We start from the raw sequence: 5,581 nt of genomic DNA on the forward strand, positions 1-5,581 counted from the left end.
ACTTCCTCATGTGTAATTCCTAGACTGAGATAATGTCTCCTACCGTGTTTATACATACTCCAGATGTTATTCATCCTGTTTGTACCCAATGCTGGTTCCGGTATGAATTCTCGAGGAGTAATGTGGACATTTAAGGTTAATGTTCTAATGGCAAGGGACATCACTTAACTCTGTTTTGTTTTGAAGGCAACAATGCCTCGGGGCCTCGTGGCCTTCAAAAAGGGGGGATATGTAGCGGCAAGGCTTAATAATAAGGCAGAATTAAATGTTTCTGAGCTTCCCAAATGAGGCCCCATTTCTCTGTTCATCTCTGTGGTGCAGCCACAGAGAAACCATTCATGCAAGATGTTTTCTTTTGATAAGGACAGCTCCCACAGGGGGATGCACTTAGCTAAGCCTGGCTATCATGATCAATGGTCATCCATTGGCGCCTATCTGTTTAGGGAGTGCCAGTTGGACATCTGGACTGCATTACTAAGTGTCAAGAGTAAGTGACTCATATCTCACCTTGATCAACCAATCAGGGACTGGTAGGGCCGAGTAACCCACGTGGGACTCTGATGCCCATGGAACTTTCAGCCAATCAATGAGCTGAAGTTCCTCCAGGTAAAAACAGGCAACACAGAGAGCCTGAGAGATTCAGAAGGGAAGATTCAGATTCAGATTCAGATTCAACAATTCTAAAGGGAATTCAAAGGAGAATCCCAAGGGCAGGACATTCTCGCAGCGCGCCTCCTGACCATCCTGAGACTCAGCCCGGACAACCACGGAACGGCCAGTGTGTCCGAGTGCCAGAACTTTCCTTTGTTCTAAGAGTCTAGAGTGGAGGTTGCCAGAGAGTAACCAGCAGCAGGCCTCGTGAACAGGTCGGAACTGTGGACAGCTGAATTACTATTCAGAACTAGCTCTTCATCATAAACGAACTGGTCCTCTTCCTGACTTGCTGGGACCCACAGTCATCTTTTCTCCTGTGCACAAACTGTGCTAGTTAAACAACACCAACTAGCCGGTCAGTGAGCATCAGCAGCGCACCGTCGCAAGCCGCACAGCACAGCCTGGCACGGAGCCAGAGAGCGCGGATTGGACAGCAACAGCCTGCAACTGTTTCTTTGTGCCCGCAGGAGATCTGAATCCCCAGAGATTGGATGAGTATTCAACTTCAATGCATTACAGCTCGAGAATTCAATTGTTATCCCAACCAGTTGATATCAATTTAATTCCTAAGAGTTATGTGCTTGTTTTGAGTATCTAATGTAGAAGTTGTAACCAAGTTCACTTTACGAAACGGTCTTAATGAATGATATACTGAACGTATGTCCTCTTGATATGTGTAACTCTTTGTAACTGATTGAATATATATCTTTTGTATTCTGATAACCCTCTCGCTAAGATCTGTTAGGTTTATATGCATATTCTATGTATTAATAAATGTATCCTCGTGTATTAGTACCTGTGTGTGCGCGTTGTTTGAGTTATGTCGCATGGTTGGATTCTAAAGCCATCAAAAGAATCAACTTTGTGATTTACTGCTACAATTAATAATTGTCTCAGTAAATGCCCAAACCCTACAGAACTGGTGCCTTCAGAGAGCCACTATGATTACATATTTGGCGTCCCTGAACCGGTTTTCTCTACATTATTTCGCGTCCCTGGGTCCTTAATCTACAGGGGTGTGGCCATAAGCGAGAGCAAGGCTCGCTGGCACCCTTCTTATTGAGAGGACAGCTCCGTCACCTCTTTTACGACGCTGCTTTTTTTCCCTTGTGTTTTTCTCTTCTTCCCACGTTCTCTCTCTTCACTGCCTTCGTCCCCGCTCTATTTCACTTCAGCCTTTCACTCTTGCTTCCTTCCAATGAGGACGGAGCTGCGGGAGAAAGGGCGCTATAGAGGATCGCTGTGGAGAGCTGCTGCTGTGCTTTGACATCTGAGCTCTGTGGAAAACGATCTCAATACAATTCTGAAAAACGTGACTCTCCAAACACCAGCCGAACAAGTCTCCACAGCCGAAGCGCTGTGTCTCTTTTCAGCTGGCGATAAACCTTTCCTCGATCCTTTGCGGACTTGTAAAACTGTTCGTGATCAGAATAAAAAACGCTCACGCTAATACACCAGCACCCGTGTCTCGCCAAAGCTGACAAATAAACAGACGGACAAGCCGCACTGCAGGTGTGAACAGGGGAATGAGCGAGCGAGCGGGGATAGGGCGCCTCCTGCGCTTAAAAGCTTACAGCACCTGGTATTCCCAGGCGGTCTCCCATCCAAGTACTAACCAGGCCCATCCCTGTTTAGCTTCCGAGATCAGACGAGATGAGGCGTGCTCAAGGGGGTGTGGCCGTAAGCGAGAGCAAGGCTCGCTTGCACCCTTCTTATTGAGAGGACAGCTCCGTCACCTCTTTTACGACGCTGCTTTTTTTCCCTTGCGTTTTTCTCTTCTTCCCACGTTCTCTCTCTTCACTGCCTTCGTCCCCGCTCTATTTCACTTCAGCCTTTCACTCTTGCTTCCTTCCAATGAGGACGGAGCTGCGGGAGAAAGGGCGCTATAGAGGATCGCTGTGGAGAGCTGCTGCTGTGCTTTGACTTCTGAGCTCTATGGAAAACGATCTCAATACAATTCTGAAAAACGCGACTCCCCGAACGCCAGCCGAACAAGTCTTGAAGTGGAAATCTAATAAGTAAATTGATTCTTAAAATTTAGAGAGCTTTGCAAATAAATATATTGGGGCTTTTAGATAATATATTTCAAGGATGTAATTGCTGTGCTACAGTACGTGCAGAATTTTAGAAAACAGTGCGTCAACAAAGTACACTGTTTAGGTTACTTTAGAAGACAATTTACCAAAACAATATATGCTGTCTGGGTCGTTAGAATTAGCTGAAAGTAACTGATATGCTTTGAATAACATATCTAGTGCTTCTTCTTTCGCTTTTTGATGTAATCTGTTTTCTCTTAGGGAAAGTGGAAGTTTTAGAAGGGACAAAGCGCTGAGCTTTTTTCCAGCGCAACGTCTTATGAAAACCCTGTACTGCCTGTAACAAATTGAGTCTCTGGTTGCTCCCAATATTGAAATAAAGACCTTACTCAGGTGAGAACTCTCTCTTGTGGCTTCCTTGATAGTTATATTTCCATGACACCGGTTTTAATGTCTGTAGATTGTATCTTCTTTTTATTTTTTGTTTTGTTTCATGTTCATATTATGTGTTTTCACCCAGTTGACTCCAGTTAATAACAGTTCATCCAGTTAATAGCCACTTTTGATGCGCGAAAAACGGGTGATCTTTCTATCTCGTGATCAGCTTAGTATCTTTCTGTAAATTTTTTTCTGCTTAATTAAACGTTTAAAATACATGAATTTCATAAAGACAACACACGTTTCGAACAGAAAAAAATCATATTCTGTTCTCTTCCTGGTATGTATAACAGATCAGCAGGTCTTATTTTCCCAATTGCTTTTTTCCACTGTATTTATCATAATGGCTAGCCAATGTCTTCTCTTAGCTAGGTAACGGAGAGTGAGGAACATGGGGCTGTTCAAAGGCATCGAGGTCCCAGTCAAGGCAGCAGGTAGCCTGGCCCTGTTCATCACCCGAGAGAACTATTACCTCAGAGATCTGTGGAGAGAAGGGAGGGAGGAAGCAGAAAATCTGTGGGAAATTGAGAGCATAGGTCAATATCTCAAGAAACTGTGAAAAACATTATCATGTTTAAGTAAAGAATGTGATTTGCACCAGAAAAAAATAAATTGTTGCTATATTACTGGTACCGTGTCAATATGTAATGAGATGTGATTATATATACTGTTTTAAGTATGTATATTAATGTAAAGCTTTCTAATTTGTGATGTCCTGTATTTTTTTGTGAAAAGAAAATAAAGTTCTTAAAAAATCAATTCACCCAGGGCGAGGCTCGGCCATTGCACTCCGGCTGTGCTGACCCCTGCGAATTCCCCAAATGTGGGAATCTCGACTGCATAATTTCTGGTAGTGGGGGACTGCGTTCGATATTCGGGGGAGGCGTAAAACATGGTGCTGATCTTTGGAAAGCAGGAGGCAAAACTGACACGTTCTCATACAAGGAGCTGAAACCAGGCCACCTGGGTGAAGATCAGGTATCGTAACCGCTAGACCATATGGGAGCATACAGCCATGTTGTGCGTGCGTCATGTAAGCAAACTGTAATTGCTGCCTTCATGACCTGCTTGATGGAGAAAACACACAAGAGAGTTGGCACTCAGAGTGTCGAAGGGTTGATGTATACTAGGGCTCAGTTGAAATGCAGTGTCAGGACTTTTCCGACTAGTGTCACACAAAGAGAGTACATCCTTTCCTACTGGCTGTGTATGTCTCGGTAACTCGCTGTGATCGTATAGTGCTCAGAATTTGTGTTGTGGCCGCAACAACCCCGGTTCAAATCCGCATACTGGCAGAATAGGAGGAGTACTGCCTGACTGGATCGTTGATGAACGACAGAGGCCACTCCGACCTCCTCTTGGTTTTCTTCAATGACTTACTAAGGATCTTCTTCACATTCGCCCATGCAGGAGAAGCCAGTTACACCAAAGCAAACGCAGGAAAGTGCATTTCAAGCAGAGACCAGGAGGGACTTGTTTACACCGAGAGTGGTCGGAGAATGGAACAATGCGCCCAGCCCTGTTGCTGGAGCCGATTCTTGATGAGATCTTGGGCTCACTAAGAGGCCCCCGCTGGATGCTAATCTTTCTGTTGTTCTTGCAGGTCCTGCGCTGCTTTTGAGCCGACAGAGCTCGTCCTGGTCTGTCGGCACAGCCCAATTGCAAATGATCGGCTCCACGTACAGAAGGAACGTGCGTTTGGTACAAGAGTGCACGAAGGCACCGGAAATACATTTGGAACAAATGACCGGTCGTTCAAGACCTCTGTGAAGTACAGGAGCGTGCAAAACGAGGCTGCTTCCACCCGGTCTCGAACCGGGGACCTTTCGCATGTTAGGCGAACGTGATAGCCGCTACACTACGGAAACCTGCAGGGACCGCTGCTGGTGTCTTGCTTGTGTTTCGGGCTGAGAAAGGGACGCGTCACTTTAGGCAGGGGGCGCTGGAGAGAGGAACAAAGGGCGCGATGAAACAAAATGCCGAAACCCGGGATCAAACCAGGGACCTGTAGATCTTCAGTCTAACGCTCTCCCAATTGAGCTATTTTGGCGGTGCGGAGAGCCCACAGCCACCTGCTCCAGCCTTCCTGTGTTGCGGCATGAGCGCACCAAGAGTAGCGGGAGAGTGTTGCAGGAACATCACTCTGAAGGAAAGCCACCCAGGTGCGCCCTCTGAGCTCTGTCCAGCGCATCTTCCTCGCATGGACTCCTGCCTGCGACGGGCAGGAAACAATTAGCAAGAACAGAACGACACCCCATGGGTGTCTCATGACCGCACCTTAGGTTGTGACACGTGCAGGTGTGAGGGGTTGCCGGGCTACTTTGGAGCAGAGCTTGGGCGGAGGGGGGGCGGGAAAGCAGACAAAGAGGTGACACCTCAAGGTCTGCACGATCACAGCTCTCCGCCGCCCCAGGCTTCCGCTCGATAAGCTACTGGACACACCCGCCCCTCCT

General features: G+C 46.7%; 3 non-coding genes and 1 pseudogene across 3 annotated transcripts; 1 reads left to right on the forward strand and 3 right to left on the reverse strand.

Annotated features, from left to right (window-relative positions):
- Nucleotides 1-2,221: 2,221 nt before the first annotated feature.
- On the reverse strand, nt 2,222-2,340 carry LOC138217876 (5S ribosomal RNA; annotated as a pseudogene).
- Nucleotides 2,341-3,845: 1,505 nt separating this feature from the next.
- On the forward strand, nt 3,846-4,007 carry LOC138243719 (U1 spliceosomal RNA). The gene has a single exon (XR_011192338.1). It is a non-coding gene; the product is annotated as a U1 spliceosomal RNA (small nuclear RNA).
- Nucleotides 4,008-4,923: 916 nt separating this feature from the next.
- trnav-aac (transfer RNA valine (anticodon AAC)) lies at nt 4,924-4,996 on the reverse strand. Its single transcript has one exon. It is a non-coding gene; the product is annotated as a tRNA-Val (tRNA).
- A 109-nt stretch (nt 4,997-5,105) lies between these two features.
- Nucleotides 5,106-5,178, reverse strand: trnaf-gaa (transfer RNA phenylalanine (anticodon GAA)). The gene has a single exon. It is a non-coding gene; the product is annotated as a tRNA-Phe (tRNA).
- Between the last annotated feature and the right edge of the window lie 403 nt (nt 5,179-5,581).

The sequence above is a fragment of the Lepisosteus oculatus genome, chromosome 14, assembly GCF_040954835.1.
Source record: "Lepisosteus oculatus isolate fLepOcu1 chromosome 14, fLepOcu1.hap2, whole genome shotgun sequence".
In the NCBI taxonomy this organism is placed as follows: Eukaryota; Metazoa; Chordata; class Actinopteri; order Semionotiformes; family Lepisosteidae; genus Lepisosteus; species Lepisosteus oculatus.